The sequence below is a fragment of the Nomascus leucogenys genome, chromosome 7b (assembly GCF_006542625.1).
Source record: "Nomascus leucogenys isolate Asia chromosome 7b, Asia_NLE_v1, whole genome shotgun sequence".
Lineage (NCBI taxonomy): Eukaryota > Metazoa > Chordata > Mammalia > Primates > Hylobatidae > Nomascus > Nomascus leucogenys.
Window position 1 is genome coordinate 106,022,639 of NC_044387.1, and position 20,638 is coordinate 106,043,276.

Genomic DNA, 20,638 nt, shown 5'->3' on the forward strand with positions numbered 1-20,638 from the left:
TCTGTCACACTAGATACTCTTAAAAATGTGAAAAAAAAATAAGATTGTTTTTCCCCCACAAGTACATGCCGTCAGAGTAACCATTTTCTTCTTTAGATCAGAGTGCTAATAGTCAACAAAGGGAAATTGTTCAACATGTACAGAGCCACAAGACTCTGGATTCCTTTTGAACTCCATGTGAACTGTATTTGGTTCCAAAGTAGGGCTAATCATTCTTAATCCAGGGGTAAAACCACCACCACCAGTAAACAGACAGGCCCCCTGGCACTGAAGATCAAGTTGGTGATGATCAGTCTTCTAATAGGACAGCTTCTAAATAATGTCCCAATTTAAAATTGATGCAAATTTTGATAATGGAAATTGACAAAATGTTTATATTCAGAGGGTTAAAAATTTGTTTTCTATTGCTTAGTCTTGTGACATCCTAGTTAGATGTCTAAACATGATTGGTGCTACCTAAATTTCCTTTGGCCCCATTCTAGATACATCTCCTTATTTTGAAATTTTCATAACGTTAAGTAGATTTAGAAAATATGGGATGGCGTGGTGGCTTACGCCTATAATCCCGGCACTTCAAGAGGCCAAGACGGGAGGATCACCTGAGGTCAAGAGTTTGAAACCGGCCTGGCCAATATGGTGAAACCCCGTCTCTACTAAAAATACAAAAATTAGCTGGGTGTGGTGGCAGGTGCCTGTAATCTCAGCTCCTCAGGAGGTTGAGGCAGGAGAATTGCTTGAACCCAGGAGGCAGAGGCTGCAGTTAGCTGAGATCATGCCACTGCACTCCAACCTAGGCGACAGAGGGCGACTCCATCAAAAAAAAAAAAGAAAAGAAAAGAAAGAAGAGAGAGAGAGAAAGAGGGAGGGAGGGAAGGAGGGAAGGAACGAAGGAAAGAAAATATGAACAAGCAAAGAGACGAAAAAAACTTCAGAAAAAAAATTGTTGACATCCTAGATTGTTTTTTTCTTCCTCCCTCTTTTTATTGTCGTGCTATTTCTGATCTTGAGGATACGGAAATTTGGTGTTCACTTATAAATAACGGTTTCCATAGAGCCCATGAGCAAAAAATACAGAGAGAATGATAAAATGAGAAATGTAACATTTTCTTTTGGCTGATCTGTAGTTCCCACAAATGGGCAGTGTAGAAAACTGTTGAAAGTGCAGGGTTTGGAATGTGGCCAACTCAAACTGGAATCCCACTTTCCCCACATGTGTGACCCTGTGCAAGTTGTTTAACTTCTCTGCGCCTGTTTCCTCTTCTATAAAATGAGAATAATGTCCTCATCAGAGCGTTTGTGTGAATAGTCAATGAGAGGTATTTAAAGAATTTGGCACGCTGCCTGACACGGTGTGCATTGAATGAATGGTGGCCATTATTATTATTTATAAGAATACTTACTGTTATTTTACTTTCTTAACTAACCCTGCAGATCGCAAAGCTCCAGTGCCATGTGATGTGAAGACTCATTTTAGATCAGCCCAAGAAAAACACCATTAAGCAGGTAAATCCAAATTCTGTTGGGAAAAGATCATGTGATGCCTTCTTAAGCGAGTGCTTCAGGACTGTGGCACTGCAGTCTCTATTAGCCTAGGCAGTGGCAGGATGGCTGTTCTTTGGGAATAAGGCCTTTAGAAAACAGTGAGCTCCCACATTCTATCCTATCAGCATTTTTGCCGTGAATACTCCACATAATTTATCTCCAGATGATTAGTTTGCCTTAGTGCGATGTAATTAATTGGGACCAGAAGATACAAGAGTGTGTTTGTTATACTCTAATGAAGTTTCTTTGAGTTTTAAGTTGGACTTCAACAGTTTAAGAACAACATGATCATGGAAAGTCAAATGGATTGTATGTTAAGAAGATTTTTATTTAATTATTTATCTATTACGGACATTTATGTTTATTCTGTGTATTTTTTTATTTTTGGCCCAGCTGAGCTTTGTTTGGTCAAGACCTCTGGGAGATCTTGACAAAACAAAGCATGTCTGGGCCAAAGATTTCCCTTCCATCTCTGGGGATTTTTTTATTGATGATGAAGTTATTAGGGATTGAGAGCCAGTTATGTGCCAGGCCCTGTGAGGTATCCTTTGCACAAATTACTTCATATAAGAGAACGATTGGTCCTATGATCTACGCACAGCATCCTTCTTTTACAGAGACCAAGCCTGTGATTGAAAGATATGGAGTCACACGGCAGCGGCCACACCTCCTCAAAAGCTAAATCCATGACTGGGCCTTGGTCCCCGCAGGCTCCTGCCCGGCCTGCCCCTTCCTGTCTTGCAAAATTGGAGGGACATTGGTGCAGAATTGGAGGAGCCCTGCCTTTGACAAGGCACATACAAAGGCAAAGTCCATCAAAAAGCACTTGTTATACTTTCTTTTTTAAAAGAAAAAAAAATACTGTTATTTACTGACTTTTAAAACTAAGTGTGATCAAACATTGGCGACATAAAATTGTTTCTTAAGTATAACAAATGGCCCTTCAAATTATTTTTTGGATTTTAAAAATAACCAGGTAAAGAAATGACATTAGGCTGGGGAGAGAGGGCAGCAGAAAGAGAGTGGAGAGAGGGAGGAGGAGGAGGAGGAGGAAATCCAGGCAGTGGGTGGGGCACAGCCGCACTGATGAGTGTCTGAGCCATGGGTGCTTGGTGCTATTCAGGGAGGCAGGTCCTATGTTCAGAAATAATGTACTACAGGGAAAGTTTGAAAGTGATCATTAAATTTACATTTTTAAGAAAGGGGAGTTGCGGGCCGGGTGCGGTGGCTCACTCTTGTAATCCCAGCACTTTGGGAGGCCGAGGCAGGCGGATCACGAGGTCAGGAGATCAAGACCATGGTGAAACCCCGTCTCTACTAAAAAAACATACAAAAAATTAGCTGGGCGTGGTGGCGGGCGCCTGTAGTCCCAGCTACTCAGAGAGGCTGAGGCAGGGGAATGGCGTGAACCCGGGAGGCGGAGCTTGCAGTGAGCCGAGATCGCGCCACTGCACTCCAGCCTGGGTGACAGAGCGAGACTCCGTCTCAAAAAAAAAAAAGAAAAAAAAAAAAAAAAGAAAGGGGAGTTGCAGTCACAGCCACAGATATAAAAATCTAAATAAGGTGTCTTCAAGCATTGTCCTGGAACGAGAACTGCAGATACATGGCCCAGCCTCAACTCTCTAGATATCCTGCTGATCTCAGGGAATTCAGATGGTTTTTCCTGGGTCCAGTTCTCCCTCCCCCACCCCTCTGAGGAAGCCCAGTCTAAAGCATCCGTGTAGGATGCTCTCACCATGACAAGGTGTGGAGAAAGAGGAGTTTCTGTAAGTAGAATGATAACGAGGAGCTGCCAGATTTCTAGCAGGCTGGGGACTCGCTGGGCCCCCTTGACATGATGCTTCTGGGCATGACTGAGGTCCTGGGTGTGTGACTGAGGGTCAGGGCAATGGCGTCTGGGCATGATTGAGGTCCTGCCTATGTGAGGAATGTGGGAAGGATTCTTTGGGTGACTGGTGCACCCAGAGCTCTGGCCTGGGGAGAAGCTGCTTTCACCTCCAGCGGGGAAGAGTGGCTCCCAGCAGCAATACCCCACAGTAGCTCAAAGTCATTAATCATCTCACTAAGTAAACTGTGTTTGATTCACAGTAGGCAAGAGTGTTCACAGATGATGCCTAAAAACACAAATGGTGTGTACAGGCGGGCTTCATGAGCTTGCAAACTGAGCATGTGCACCTGACCCTGTGCTTAGAATGGCCAGGTGTTCTGTTTGATACCCTGCTGTCATCATCTATAAGTTACTCATCATAATTCTGGAATGGCCTTTTCATCTTGCGCTGGGCCCTGCAAATTTATATAGCAGATTCTGGTTGTGTAAATTTCAACAGAGATAAACAAAGTTTCCAAAATTTCTGAGACTCCAATCTCACATCCTACACCCTCAAAAATAGAAGAGGTAGGGGCAGCTTCGGCAATTCCTTCCTCTCTCCTGCCACTGGGACAAGCTCACCTCCGCTGCACCCTCCCTGCATCAGCTCTCTTTGATCTGTACCTTCAGAGAAGGTTTTTATCCTAGTCACTCTCCAGCAGACACCTCCTGCCCAGCCTCTCTCTGAAGGTCTACATGGCAGCCACAGGCCACATGTGGCTCCTGGGCACTTGCCTTGCTTGCATGGAGATGTGTTATCCTGCAAAATACACACTAGATATGAAAAAAAGAATGTCAAGTAAGTCATTACTATTTTTTATACGTGTTGAAATCATAATGTTTTGGCTGTACTAGGTTAAAAACGTTATAAAAGTTGGTGTCATCTGTTTCTTTTTACTTCTTAAAATGTGGCTAATAGAACATTAAAAATTACATATATGGCTTCTCTTTGCTGCTCAATATGTTTCTATTGGTCTAGACTTTTTTTTTGAAACCACATATCCACCTAAGTACTCTACCTGCATCTCCATCTCAGAAAGTCTCAAACCAATTTCACTATCTTCTTCCCCCAAAACACTTTTTCCATATCTTGTTTTCCCAAGACAGAAACCTGGTGATAAAACCATAGCCTGCTTCTACTCCCAGACGCCAACTGAGAACTGTTGGTTCTGTCTCCATCTCTCCACGCCAGCACTTTTCCCCCAGCCCTACTGTCCTGTCCTGGCTGAGCCATTTGTCTTTTCTTCCTGGATTGCTGTACTGACCTCCTACGGGAAATTCCCTTTTTTTTTTTTTTTTAATTTTCTTGTAGAGATGGGATTTTACTGTGTTGCCCAGGGTGGTCTCAAACTCCTGGGCTCAAGTAATCCTCCTGCCTCTGCCTCTGAAAGTGTTGGGATTAACAGGCATGAGCCACCCCACCTGGCCTTACGTGAAATTCTTGAATTCATTCCCACCCTACTTCAGTGGTACTCTCACAATACAGTAACTGTCTTATAAAGGAAATCCTATTTTATCTTCCTGCTTGAAATGTCTCACAGTTGCCCGGCCATCTGGCTCTGGTCTGCTCGCCCGATTTTACTCACTATCTCTCCACATCGGGCATCCTGCATTCCAGCCATACCAATGGTTCCCAGGGCCCTGCAAATTTATATAGAATCCCCCGCTCCATGCCTGGGCGCTGTGGCCACACTATTATTCCCTGGTCACGGTGGGGCTGGGCAGCCTCCAGGGCTCAGAATCCCTTGCTCCATGCCCGGGTGCTGTGGCCACGCTATTATTCCCTGGTCACGGTGGGGCTGGGCAGCTTCCAGGGCGAACGTGGACATATTCTTAGGCCCCACCTCACGCACTTCTTCAGAGAAACCTCAGAGGCTCCTTCACAAGCCATGGGTACCCCCAGATTTCCCTCACTCTGTGCATCCCATGCACCTCTAGCCACGCAGCACCACACTCAAGTAGAATTGCCTATGTTGAAGACTGTCTGGCAGTCGCTGTTCTAGATGCGTTCCAGACACTTAGAAGAGCGACTGACACAGAGCAGGGCTTGACTGATTACATCCCTCGCTCATTTCTCCCGGCCCCATCACCTTAGTTCATGCCCAAGTTTTCCTCTTGTCTAATTCATTGACACTATCATTTCGTAATCTTTTCTTATGCTCTTCATTTAATTTGATACTGTTACCAGTTATATATTTTTCACCCACAAATATGATCATTACTTTTCCTCTGTAAAGTAGCTCCAATGATTCTCTCTCTTTCACTCTTTTTTTTTTTTCCCTAAAGAATTAACCCAGACCACTTAACATGATGATGATCCTGATGCTGATGACAAAAATAGGCATGGGTGACCATTCATTCTGCCTCTGATGTGCCAGGCGCTGCACCGGTCGTTTTGCAGTAATCTCATTTAATCCTAATGATAATACTCACATGTAAGCACTATTATCTCTTCCCCCTAAGTAGGGAAATAGGGGTCTGGAAAAGCCCAGGAGCCTGTTCCCCAAGACCAAGTTAGCGATACAGAGCTGGGAATGAATTCCAACTTTATGTGACTGCAAAGCTCTTCTATGCCCCCCAGACCACCCCATGCCCAGTTCTCCCTACTGTTCCTACATTCCAGACACACCATCCAGCCTGCCATGTGCTTGCACGCCATGTTCACCTGCAGACAACGCTTTCTCCATCTAAAGCCCCTGCCTTCACCGTGCACACACTGAAGTTGCCTAGGAGGGTCAGTCACGTCCTACTCTGTGCCTTCCTTCTGCCTCGGCACTTGTGATGCTGCGGGATTATCAGTTTCCCCTCCCTCATCCCAAAGACTGAACAGTCACCAAGAGTAGCAAGTCGACTAGTCACCACTGAACATACGCAGCCTGGAGAATCAGAGGTGCAGAGTGTGTGCCTTTTACATGAACTCATGCATACACCAAGAATGACAGTAATGCCTGCTCACATTTGTTTAGCATCTCCCACACGCCAGACCTCACCCTACACAATTAGAATACATAATCCATTCAATCCTCCCACCACTCTTTGGGATAATGTATCATCTTAATCCTTATTTATTTTTTTCCAGAATAAACTTGCAATTCTAACAACTTCAACAGAAAATAAATAACTTTTGCTCAATATCAAACTCTATAAAATCACTAAAATTGGCCCAATATCCTGGTTTTTTTTAACTTGCATTATTTCTTCCTGATAATGACATTTAGGCCAGTCAAATCCTGTATTACTTTTTTAAACAAAGAAAAAGAGATTATGAGTTGCTTTTAAAATTCATGTGTGACAAGCAGAAAAAAACTCGTGGAGGCAGTTTCTACATTTAACCTAAGTGTACTTAGCAACCACACTTAATAGCTTTTTAAAAAGCCTCGTTTTTTAAAAATGTGGATCTTTCTTTGCAGAGTGACTTAAAAGACATCATCATAGTCTTATTAATTAAACATGTTCTTAACAGAAAAAAGACTCTCGAAAGCTAGTATATATGCTTAATTAAGCTATATGCAACCATCAGTCCGTATCTTGAATTAGGCTCCATGTGAGGCCCTGATTTGCCCTACTTCTTTCTGATACCCAGAACAGCACGGCCCACTGCCTACCAGTGTTTCCAGCAAAGATAGAAAGTTCTACATGTCTAAACGTTTTCGCCCTGATATCAAAAACAAAGCAAAACACGTCTTCTCCATTCCCATTTTGGTTGACAGCATCACCATCTACCCACTGGCCTCATCCACCCAGAAGCCTGTCTTTTTTTTTTTTTTTGAACTTGAAATACTCATGTGCTTTATTTGTATAAATTTCCATTATTCCCTCACTGCTCCAAAAATAGAGAAGAAAGTAACGTAAATGTACTGACATCAGTTTGAGATCTAGAACATGTTACCTTCCCAAAGTATCCATCTTGGAAATAGGGAAGGAGACTTAGCCTCATAAAAGCACATGAATGAAAGCTCAGAGGAAATACTCTAAATCTAGTTTTCTGAAATTGGTAAGCAGAAGCTCTGGAGTCAGTTACAGGTTGTGAGCCTTCCACCAAGAAGAGCCACCTAACATACCAAAAAAAAAAGCATGAGATTCACTTAAAGTTTGACAAATTGAGCAACTCCTTTCCATTGTCTGCATTTTAGAGAACCTACTGATGCTGTTTTAACAGCTACAGTCAGAGAACAGTGAGACGCCCAGTGACACTGGCTATAGTGGTAGAAAACCGGGTAGTGGGAAGTTTTCTAACAAATATTATGTAAAAGGAGAAGCCTGAGTCTTTTAACACCACAGATCAAACACTGCAAATGGTAGGATGAGCATTAGAGTCCTGCTGAGGTAGCTGAGACTTACACTTCACACGAACTGTAGTGGTACCTAGATCTCCCTGAAGAGTGGCAGAAGCAGCCGCCCGTCCCTTCAACTACACACGTGCATGGCTTCTCACGACTCCAGAGTTTACTTAGAGACGAATAACTAGAGCACAGGAATTTGGAAGAGAGTCTTTCTATAAACTCCCAGGAACGGCCAACACCAGTAGAGGCTGACGTCTGTGAGACCTTCTTTACGTCAGATGCAGTGCTCTCATCAACATACGACACACGTGCCTTTAATGCCTGGGAGTATGGCGACATTCATTTAGATGAGGGAACTGTGGCATAGGGGGTTTCGTACCTTGGCCCACTTCTCCGCAATCAGGTTTCTAAACCAGAACTCCCACCCGACAATGTGTGAGTCCAAAGTCCATGCTTCTAAGTGCAGTGGCTCACGCCTATAATCCCAGCACTTTGGGAGGCTGAGGCGAACAGATCACTTAAGGCCAGGAGTTTGAGACCAGCCTGGCCAACACGGTGAAACCCGTCTCTACCAAAAATACAACAATTAGCTGAGTATGGTGGTGCACGCCTGTAATCCTAGCTGCTCTGGAGGCTGAGGCAGGAGAATTGCTTGAACCTGGGGAGGCGGAGGTTGCAGTGAACCAAAATCGCGCCAGTTCACTTCAGCCTGGACGACAGAGTAAGACTCCATCTCAAAAAACAAAAAATACAAAAAGTCCATGCTTCTAACCACTAGCAATCATCCTATAACATATTCCCCTCAGTGAAAAAGACTGAATCCAAGAAATCTCACCTATGTCAGACTTTCTAAGTCATAGACATTTATAGTAATAATTTTAAATACATCTTTGACTTTCAGACCCAGCATATAAAGGAGGAGAGTGTGAGTCAGTGCCATTTCTGGGCGTCCGCTGGGAACTTCCCTGACCGTCCTTCTGGCTCTCAGGAGTGGAGCTCACTTGCTCAATTCATGTCCTCGGTCCCTGGGCCTATCTCTTTGCTGCCCTCCCTGGGATCTTGCTCCTGGGGTAGCCCTGCTTCCCTTGCAGCTTTCTTCACTGCTGCTGGTGCCTTCCCCAGGGCTCTGCATGGGCTTAGCTCTTTCTTCATTTTTCTCCCTCTCTTCTCTTTTCTTCCTGCTCTCTTAGCTGGGCCCCCTCCATCCTTTCATTTCCTAGCTGTACCTGTTGCTTCCATACCCTTAAAAACATACTCCATTTTCTCCCTAGATGTATTGAGGTATAATTGACAAAGCTGCAGACATTTAAGGTGAACCATGGGCTGCTTTGATACATGTATGTACTGTGAAGTGATCACCACAATCAAGTTAGTGATCACTTCGTATCGTTATCTTTTTTGTGGATGGTAAGAACATTTGGATCTACTCCCCGAGCGAGCTGCAACTGTGCAATGCGGTTTTATTCACTACAGTCACCGTGCTGCATGAGATCCTCAGAACTTATTTGTCCTATAACTGAAAGTCTGTGCCCTTTGACCTTATTTTCCTCCCCCCACCAATTCCTGGCAACCACCATTCATTTGACTGTTTCTATGAGTTCAACATTTAGACTCCACATATAAGTGAGATTATACAGTGTTTGTCTTTCTCTGACTTGTTTTGCTTAGCATAATGTCCTCATACATGGCGTTGCAAATGGCAGGATTTTCTTCTTTTTTAGGGCTGAATAATATCCCATTGTGTGTATATACACCACATTTTCTTTATCCACTCACCCATGGACAGGTCCTTAGGTTGTTTCCATATTTATTCATTTCCTTTGTATGTATACCCAGAAGTGGGGTTGCTAGATCATATGGCAGTGCTAGTTGTAATTTTTTGAGGAAACTCTGCACAATTTTTTAATTTTTTGAGGAAACTCTGCACAATTTTTTCTAATGTCTGTACCAATTTACATTCCCATCAACAGCTTACCAGGGTTCCCTTTTCTCCATATCCCCAGTACTCGTTATCTTTTGACTTTTGGTGATCGCCATCCTAACAGGTGTGAGGTGGTGTCTCATTGTGGTTTTGACTTGCATTTCCATGATGATTAGTGAGGTTGAGCACCTCTTCATACGCCTGTTTGCCATTTGTATGTCTTCTCTGGAAAACTATTCTGGCCCTTTGCCCATTTTTTAACTGAATTATCTCTCTCTCTCTCTCTCTGTGTGATGCTCTTGAATTGTAAACACAGTTCTTAATCTTTCCATGTGCTTTAATCTCAGCACTTTAGCAACTGTCAAGAACAAAGTTCTTTTCAAAAAGTTCATCCCAAAGTTGGCCACTGACTCATAACAGGCAAAACCCAAGGAGCACTTCCCTGAGCCTGTTTCTTCTTTACTCCTGTGAAACAGTGGTGATAGTGCACACCTCCCAGGGTTGTTGAGCCAGACTCAACAATTTACATGAAAGCACTGAGGAGGCCAAATAAATGTGAGTTGTATGAAACAATTCTTGATGCTACAAAGCTTGCTTTTCCAAACTATTGTCAAAATCCCACCTTGTTCGAGCCCCAATTAAAATACCACTTTCTCTAATTCATCTTTCCTGATCCTCTAAGAAACTTCCCTTCTCTGAGCAATTTATTACCATCTTCTGGAACTCCACCGTTTGAGATGATCAAAGAGTTTCTTTATTGTATAAGTTACTTCTGTGCATGTCTTTTGAAGGAATAAATAAACGCATTGTTTATATCTCCCTTATAGCACTCCATCACCTTCTATCCTAAATTATAGTAAGTAGCGTTCCTGTCTTCCTGCACTAAACTGTAAGCTCTTTCAGTGGCTTCCTGGCTTATTTTCTCATCTTTTCCTCCGGTCCTTGATGGATGTGTCATAAATGAATAAGTAAATGATATGAAAATGCAAGTATCACTTTTTAATATACAGTTACAACTTCGACATCCACAGTTGGGTCTGGCCACTCGTTAAGTTGTACCCAGAACTTAGGGCTTTCTCATTCTCTACTTTCCCTATCAAGGCCTTCTTTTCAATACCAAACAAATTAGAAAGAACACTATCAGCTAACTTACCTTAACATACTAACAAATGGGACAACAGTCTTCAAGGTCTGGAAGAGGAGAGCAGAGAACTCGTCATTGCCTGCTCAAGCCCATCTACCAGGAAGGGAAACTCCAGATACTGTGGGCCACTTGGCAGTTAGGAACTCATGGTACTGATTTCTACGTTGAGCAGATATAGTTTGGTGATAGTCTTAAAAATCATTTGTCACCTGTCATGACACTTGCCAGATGAAATTCTGATTTCCCAAGATGCACCGACAAATTAATAATCTGACCTTTAAAGGGGTGCTATTTCTCCTTGCCAGTCAACAAGGGGCCATTCTGTTTTGTTGACCAAAGAAAATACTCTTTCACTCTCTGAGGGGTTAGCTAGAGTGCATGCAGATTTCTCCAATGCTTTGCTTTTGGTTGGAAATAGAAACATTTGAATTTCAAAGCAACACTTTTCCTAATTCCTACTGAACTCAAAAGCTCTAGTGGTTGAGTGATCCCATTGGTAACAAATACTTAGAGGTCCAGAGTCCTTCTGGGTCCTCTCCTATCCTCCTGTTCTCTCCTACTCTCAGGCCTTTTCTGCGTCATGCTAATCCAGCACCTATTCTCACAGGCTGGGCTAAAGGCAGAATGCAATACCATGACTGAGGAGGCTGGCAATGAGGCAATTCATAAATGGAACATTCCCCAGGAAACATAATTTTATGATCATAATTTTTTGTTCTTGACAGTTGCAAAATTAAATGCCAGAGCCAAAAAAAGTGAGGCACAGTTTTAAGGGTATGTTTTCCTAATTCGATCTTCAAAGGAAGCACAAGCTTAGGGTTCAAAATCATTATGATGTAATATTATGCCACATAATAATACATAGATCCAGTCATTTTACCAGGTAACTGTCAATATAAAGCACTGACAGGACATTTGGGACTTCGGGTCAACAGGAAGGTGGTTTTTCAAACTAAACTATATTATTTATGGCTTTGATTGTCATTTGCTTTTATAAGATGAGGGTGACGGTAATTCTGCTCTTCTGCCAATAAATCTAAAAATTAATTTAAAATATAGTCAAAATCCTTGGCACACTTTAGAAGGAAGATTTTTTTTAATTAAAAAAGCCATATTAATCATTATATAAATGAGTAATATTAGTCCTGTAAAATTAAATCTATGGTGGAAAGGAAGGCAGTGAGTGATATAATCAGATTTCAGAACACATATCATATAAAAAGTTATGTTTCTAAATAAAGTGAGTGTGAAAGAATTCAGGATATATTATCAGTCATCTGAGTTATTGCCCTAAGAAAGCCCTTTTCCCAAAACAGATATGGTTTCTCTGACAAAGAAGATAAGTATGCCTTCTCATATTTTTATTATTTTCTTAACTGTCAGACATAACTCATATGTAGTTAAGTTGTTCAAAGGTTAAATTCTGAGGAAAAATTCTACAAGTGGTTTAAATGAGCCAAATCATTTTTGGTTGCATCATGATTTCCTCTGTTGAAAAAGTCTCGATGACTTAAAAAAGTTTGCTTTGATATTTAGCTTAGTGTTTTACCCAAAAGGCACACTAACCAAAAACAAACAAACAAAAAACCCCATTATAAAACAAACATTTAAAGATATGTAGAGCAGATCAGTTTTCTCATGATGAAGGTCACATGGAACCACACACAGGTTACCTTGCTTTCCACCAGGTGCCTTTCCACAGGTGTAAATTTATTTGTTACAATAACCTACTTGGCCTAGTTATTCACCCATCCTTCGTTCACTCTTGGTAGTGGACATGGCAAGATGGTGGGTAAAAACACGTAACCCAGACTGCTGTCTCATGCAGGTCACTTTCACGTGGAAAGACTGGACACGTCAAAAAACTTCATTAACATGATATAAAAATAATACACTATGTAAAGTGGTATCGGAGCATCTAAGATAAAGAGATTAAATGTGATGTTTGTTAAATCCCTCTTTGGGAAATAATTTAAGATTGCAGAAAATGTTTCTGAGAAATTCCACTGTAAATGTCCTTAAAAGTGCCTACTTTTTAGTATGTGGTATTATACTCATAGATTTTGTGATTTTCCAGATTTTTCATTAAAAGTTAACATGCATGAAACTCTTGAGATAGTAGCTAGTACAGAGTAAAATCTATATAAATTAATATTATTATCAATATCTTTTGGAGTGGACAAACTGAACATTTTTTGAGTAATCTTTTGCGTAGTTGACTGAATACTGGTTAATAGGTTTGTATCGTTTTCTTGAGTTAAATCAGAAGCAGATACTTTGATTGACTATATAAGGTCTTGCAGCTTCTATGGTTTTTTTTTAACTTGAGAAGATCTTCCCAGACTGATAGCTCTTTCTATCTTGAACTCTCTGTTCAACTATATTCTAAAGCCTTAAAATAAAGATCTTCAATTTTATAACTCTGGATTTAAGCTTTTCTTTCTTATTCTTTTTTATTTTAAAAAAGAAAATTTTAAGTCTTTAGGTTGATTATATTTCTTGATGAATGTGGCTGTACCGAGAGGCTTTAAAAAAAGTTGAGATTAGAAATCAGTTTTTCTTATCTTCTGAATTATTCACTATATGATGTGTTGCATTTGAGCTTTATCTATGCTTCTGGTAATATTTCTGTCTTACATAATTGTTATAGTATAATGCTTCTCACCAGGAAGACTATATCTATATATATTTTTAATAATAGCCTTTTTAAATTTTCATGTGTTTTTTCTTCTCCTTTGTTTTATGATTTTTAAAAAATCAGAAAAATGTCTGAATTGTCACTTTATCTCTAGATTCAAAGAGCACTTTCTAATCATGTGTTAGCATTAGCACAACACTGGGGAAGATCTGATTGCTGTAAGCCATTCATTCATTCAGCAAATACTGACTGGATATGCAGTATGTTGACCTGTTTGCTGAGGGCCTGTCTGCTCCGGCTGCCATTCTAAAGCGAGTCAAGTTTTCCCTGTAACTTTTGCTCTGCAGAAGTAACCTGTACCTTTTTCCATTCTCTTGCCATTCACCACTCTCCTGGCCTCCCTTTGCGTAAACTGGTTTAAGCCTGGTGCTCTGGGTACATCAAACAACACCGGTCTATTCACGCTGTAGCAGAGTAACCAAGTAGTTATACAGCTTTCATCTTAACTACTAGTAATACTATGCTATACAAATTTTGAAACCTAGATTTTGAGATATTGAGCAAACTAAAATACATAGTAATTACTACAGTGCAAGAATACATCTGACAGGTTAAATGTATGTGTTTTGGAAAGCGCTCAAACCCTTCACCAGATGACACAGTTAGCACAAGAACAGCTGAGGTTGTTATCTAATCTCCTTTCCCTTGTTAACTTGAGCACAGAGAACTGAAATAATTAGGTGTGAAGGCATCCTGATAATCTACCAAAAAGGCTCATTTTTAAGCAGCCAAGTGTTGCTTTCTTAAACTTTTGTTGTTCAGTAGCATAAAGTGTAGGCAACCTGTATGAGGTATAAAGATCTGGTATTAAAAAGACCCAACGAGGCAGAAGTCGCTGACTCCTCTCAGTAGGTGGAAGAGGATTCTCCGTGCAGCCGAAGGCTTAATGAAGCACATTTCCACCAGCCAGGCTGCTGCCTTTGTGGTGTCACCTCTTCAGAGGACTCAGTGCCTCTGAGAAGCTGGCTGTCCTCAGCGAGAAGTAAGTATAGGGACTTCTGTTTAGAGGAGACTAGAATGAACATTCATACTAATAAATTTTCTCCAACATAGCCAAAATCTCATTTGAATATGTTTTTCTTTCTGTGCATTTAAAACACTTGCCATTCTTCATGGCGTCCCATGCTTGTACTCTTAGAGGATCTTCACGAGTGGCACAGATCTTGGCGAGAAGCCTATTTTTGCTATAGTTCACTGGACTCCTTGCAGCTGATCCTTGCAGCTATATTAGTCTCTGAGGGATGCTGAAGTGAATAGAATATCAGAAGATTTGGAGCCTGACGGGTTTATGTTGCCCCTGTCCCCAAATTCAACTATCCCAGAAAAAAATATACTAGGACAAGGAACTGAAAAGAATTATTTCTAATAATGGATTGGATGAACTCTCCCATTCAAAGCAGAGGATATAATTCATTATAAGAGTTGTAATTTACTTTAACCACTGGGAAAACATCTCAGAGGGAAGAGAGAAAAACTGAATTTCTGATTAAATTTAAAAAATCAAAAATTTAATGAGCAGGCAACGGTATAAATGAACAGAAAAAAAAAACAAAATATCACTGAAACTTTCAAATAATGTTCTTCATTAAAAATAAATTTCCCTAAATTATAATATGAATATATAAAGAGAAATTAGAAAATATAATGAGAACATTACCAGGGCTTTTTGTTTTCTTTCTTTCTTTTTTATTGTGTTTTTGTTTTTTTGAGGTGGGAAAATTTTCTTTGAAAGTAAGACCCTTGATTGGATTCAGGAAAGTGAAAGCTTTCTGAATTTTTGCTCAAATAATGCTTCTCTAAGATACAGAATTTAATGCTGAATTTATGTATACCTCACCTGTATAGGGAAGAGGAAACCACTGCTTTTTTTGGCCAAAATTCCTACTTGGTAAACTAGCATATTTCAGTTTTGAAGACCAAGGTATAGTAAAGTGTGGTAGAGTTCCATATGGATCTGTCATGCTGCAAAACACCAAAATAAAAACCCGTCTTTGCTGGTTCCCTGTCATTTACTCAGCAAATATCCTCTTAATTGAACTTAAGCTGAAATGTGAGTTCTTATTTGCCAATATTCAGAACTCAACAGTTACAGAAGTGTCTCCTTTCAACTGCATGCACGTCTTGAGATTTTCAGAAATAATACAGAAAAGCATATTTTGAAAACATATTTATCTGTATTTTTCCAGGTGACAGTGGCAGTTTAGGATTTAACAGGCGTATCTGTAATTAAATTGTTAGTTTGAGGAACTTTCGGAAAATTATCTAATGCAATCATCTATCACAACTCTTCTTTATAAAATACAAGTGTAACTCATTTCATTACGCTATCAATGTAGTTAGACATAACTGAGACCTTTAAAAATATTATAAATGGCTTAAAATAGAAAATGTTAGAAACAGTACAGGCATATTACAGAATCATGGTTTCTGAAATCTAATTACTATGTGCAATTTAAAATAATTAAACATGATTAGTCTTTAAGATGAATAGAACCAATTCCAACTTTAGCTATTATTTAATTATAGCATGCTGTACATTAAAATCAGCTGGAAGATAGCCAAAATAAAGCTTTAAAGGACAGCATGATAATTAAGCATTGCTATTTATCTTACTTTTATTAGAAAACTCAATGCTGGAATGAATGCAATAATGTCAAGAAATATGAATTTAAATAATTTCCTAAATATTTCACTTTTTAATTCCAAATATCAGGATATTTTAAACTTCCTCATCAATTCTACTTTATATACAAAAATTCATACGGTATTAATTAGAACTTTTGCTTTCAACACAGATATCTTAAAGACAAGGAATTATGTATTTATAACTTCTTAATAAAACTGTGGGTACATTCTTATTTTTGATTATGGCAGTTTTTTCATAAAAAGGCTACTGAAATCAGGCTTATTTAAAAAAATAGTAATAATGTTATCTAATATAGAACAGAGGGTAGGAAGTCTCTGTAAACAAACCTATATCTCTATCAAGAGTGATACTAAGAGAATATTCTCTCCCTTACCCAGGTACTCAAGTTGTAGGGTAACATAACTAGTGTAACATAACTAGTGATTTCCAGTCACCTTTGAGGTTTATTTAGGAACATTAAGAGAAATGCTGCTATTGTAGACTTCAATTATTTAATCTCTTTCTAGTTCACGACCTTTACTTTCTCCTGGTTTCAGCATGAAAAACAACTTCGTAAGTGTCTTACATTATAATCGGCTGCTAATCATCATCAACTCAACATTAGTTTTAAATACTCTGATTCCATAACAAATTTGTAATAGGGATATTTTCTATACATTTTATAATAGCTATGGATAGAAAAATACTATTATCTATATACTAAAACATTCAAGTTGTTTTGTTTAAAACATACATTGTAAAATTTTCCCTCAGGAAATTTGGATCTATTATAGGATCCAAATTTATTATAGGATAAGCTACAACTGTAGGTTTTATGAAATTGGGATCCTGAAGCCATATTTTCAAATCAGAAAAATGAAAGCCTTGTTGTTTTTCAAATGTTTTAAGTTTCTTTGATAAAAGGCAGTATTAGCACTTCTATTTCTAGGTCAAGTCTATATTTACAGTAACTAATAGGGAAATATTGAAGTCTGAGGTTACCAGTACAATGTCTGAATGCCAAATTCTGGACACTGGACAAAGTACTTTAGAATCAGAGGCCAGCAAAGCTCTGGAAGGCTGTGAACAGAGACAAATGCAATATGGTGCAGTAGAGAGAAAGTCAGAAGTAAGATTCAGATGTAGCCAAACGGGGTGGGGGACAGTTTGGGGGGATGTCTGAGCTGGACTTGAAGGGCGTATGAAAGCAGCTGTTCTTGCAGGGGAGATTGAAAGGAAATGACTCTTCAGGGGGCATTGCATTTGCAAAAAAAAAAAAAAAAGTCTGATATAGTGTGTTTTGGAAATTCCAAAATATTTGATATTGCCGGCAGAAGAGTTGGAAAGTGGCAGAAAATAAGGGTCTAAAAATAGCCATAAGCGAAGGTGCAAAGTCTTGAAAGGTAGAGATTATGTCTCTGAACCTGGTTCTCAAAATTGTTGAATTATTAACTATGGAGATGCACTGTACAGAATTGAACTTAAAATGCTCATCTTTTTATAGCATGTCATCTTAAAAGGTTACTAAAATAGGAAAGAAATTGCACAGGTATAAAGTGTGTGCCATTCTTCCCATGGGCTAAGGGTCTTGTCTCACCTGGTGCCACCATCAAGGCAACAGGCACAGCAGTCAGGTGTGCCCTGGATATTTCTACACCTCATTCTTCTAAAAGTTCCCCCCAAGAAAAATTAATAGGAAATCAGGTGCTTGCTGCAGGTCTTTGCACCGTGTCAATTCTAAGAAATCCTTTGGCAGTGTAAAGCTTTGAAAGAAATTAAATTGGAGATTTTCTCTACCTTTCATTCAGCTCATATAGAATCCCTTACTTAGCTGATATTTTTACTCACAGAATTGGACTCAGAACTAAGTCTGTTCATTTGGTTTTCCTTTGAATGCTAAGCATAAAGAAGTACAAGGCCGTCACCTCACCATTTTATCCCCTATGACCCACATAGGCATACTCTTATCATCAAACATTTGAACGTGGTTCGCTCCACTGAGATTCTTGGTCTGTATCTTTATATTTTGACTATTTTGACATTTAGAACAAAAGTTTCGAAAACTTCTCCTACTGCTTTAGTATTCTCTTACCTTAGGGCTTATTAACATTGCTACATCTGTGAAACAGGTGGTTCATGCTCATATCTATCAGTGAAAATGATACTTAAAATTCTGAAGAGACTCTTATGTCATCCAGATTTTGGAGGAAAAAGGTAGCAAATAAAAATATACCTCTTAGAAGTAGATCTCAGTTACTACTTATTTTAAATTTCATGGTAGATTCCATCTTTTGTAGATAGGGGTTTTATTCAAAGTTTCTGACCAAACATTTTTATTAAATATTTTCAATAGTATTATGAGTGATCTGACATTTTTGGTTAAAAAACAACAAAAGAACTGACTTGGGTAAAGCTGAAATGTTGCTGAAACAGAATCTAATCCTTAGTCAGTCATTTCCTTACCAGGGATTGTGATTTGACTGACCAGTTTCAATCCACAGTAACAGCTTTGTTCCTAAGAGACTATAAATCAAGGAAATACTCACTACCAGGCAGTTCCTCCTGCAATTTAGGGTCTGTGCTGTTATTATGAAGCAACTGACAGCAAACATTTGCTGCAAGTATGAGCGCAGATTTGTATGAGGTGTGCGGTGTGTTTGGTTTCACTCTCTATCTCTGAAACCTATCTGCTTGTGAGAAAAATTGTGCAAGAAAAGAAGTTTTACTGCCACATACCTCAGCTGTCCTAGAACTCAATGCAGAGGCTTCACTTCCTTTCTTTCCTTGGATTCTGAGCCGGGGGAGCACAATGGGGGTCTTGTGCTCTGGGCCAGCAAGGCATGCAGATACTCGGAAAGGAGGTGTGAACGGCTTCCAATACCTACGCTGTTTGCTTTACAACTACCCCAACTAAATCAAACAGGACACCAAGACACTCAGTCCAGGGTAAGCAAGTCCAAAATCCACTGGCTATTATGACCCACATAGAGAACAGAATTCTTTAAGTGTGTACATAGGTGTGTTAAGAGTTAAATAAATCATTTACGAGGCTTAAAAAGAAATGCCTCACAATTATGTGCCACTTCTTTTTCATGTAGTTCTCTGAATGCAAGTCAAAGTGCAGGTCACAAAAGAATCCATTGTTCACAAGCGAGAAATGTTGGCTGTGAAGACGGTTCCGAACAAGCCATCGTAGTCTGCTCAAACAGCAAATACTGGTTTTAAACCCCAAAGCATATCGGTCATGTTTTTTATCTTCCAATTGCTAGAACCAAAATTCCCTGAAACAACTCTATGTCTCTGATACTGTTTTCTAGAAACGTGTGTGTGCGTGCGTATGTGTCTGTGTATGTTTGTTTGGTAAATCCAAATCACACAATCAATGTAAATCTTGCAGGCTAAGTTTTGCCCCAGTTATTTTTACGCTGTGCTTTCACAAAGGTCAAAAAAGCTTACCTCTGTCAGTGTAGTGGGACGCTCAGGAAGCCCCTTCTCCGCCTCGGCCTCAGCGTGCAGACATATGCCCTGGGAGCCCACAGTCTGTTAACAGGAAGCAGGTAAACCCGAGAGCGTCCGCCTGCGTTCCAGTCCAGTGCCCGTCCCAGCACACACCTGCTTTTTCAGACCTGCCGCTCATATGCCACAGCCACGCACAGGAGCAGCATTAGCAGAGGGCAACACCCTCCGTTTGGATCCCTCGTTTTCAGGGTAAGCAGCTAGGGAGCTGCTGAGATAATGTTGCAGGGAAAGCTTGCCTTCCCAAGACAAAAACCTTTGCTGCTGCCTGATAGCAGATATGCAGCATTATCACTCTGCATTCCACATTCTCCAATCAGCTAATTGGAACAGCAGTCAACAGCCTGTCCAAAAGGCAGCCTGCAGGCCTGCGTGGCTGTGATCATTGTATACTAACATGCCCATCGCTTCTCTCTTCCCTGAAGAGATGTATAAAAGAGGCTCCTTCCAGGGCGAAGCTCAGCAGAATATGCCACACTGTTTTCCATAAGTAAAATGGCTGGTCCTCTCAGCTCTGCTGCAGACAGCTCATTGGGTTCCACTGGCTTTTCGTAGCCATAGCAACAACCAACAGACAGACTTAGCAAGCATGGCTGATCATGTGCAGCGCACCCACACAGCTTGTTAATTTCTTTTCATCAAACTCATCATTTTTTTGAGGAGGGGAGCTTCTGTTATCTTTCTACACATTTCACCGATCGTGCAAGTGCTCCGATTTTTCCGCTCTCCTGAAGAACTCTTTTTTATATGAGCCAGGGCTACGTATGAAATCGAGGAAGTGAAGCCCTATTAGTGGCTATCCAGGTTAATAACATGCAAATCACTTAAGAGACCCTAACTGGAAGCATTGTCAAAACAAGCCCCACCTTCCAGTCACAGAATGGGTGCAGAGAGCTGCAAACCGGAGAGTTACACTTTTTGTTTTTAAATGATAATCTTAGAGCCACTTAATTGAAAAAAACCCTGTGAATTACTATATAGGGTCAGAATAATAACTAAATCAGGTAGACTATTTTAATAAGATCTTTAAATATCCATTTA

At 40.1% G+C, this 20,638-nt stretch overlaps 1 protein-coding gene across 3 annotated transcripts in view; it reads right to left on the reverse strand.

Moving 5' to 3' along the window:
• The window catches only part of SORBS2 (sorbin and SH3 domain containing 2), a 377,296-nt gene that overhangs the window by 214,303 nt on the left and 142,355 nt on the right, over positions 1-20,638 (reverse strand). For 2 of the 3 annotated variants that reach the window (XM_004088576.3, XM_030816402.1), the window contains exon 1: positions 19,538-20,131. The exons of the other annotated variant lie outside the window; for it this stretch is intronic. The gene's annotated coding sequence lies outside the window, so the exon portion shown is untranslated. Of the gene's footprint in view, positions 1-19,537; positions 20,132-20,638 lie in introns of those variants that run through there. 3 annotated transcript variants of the gene reach the window in all.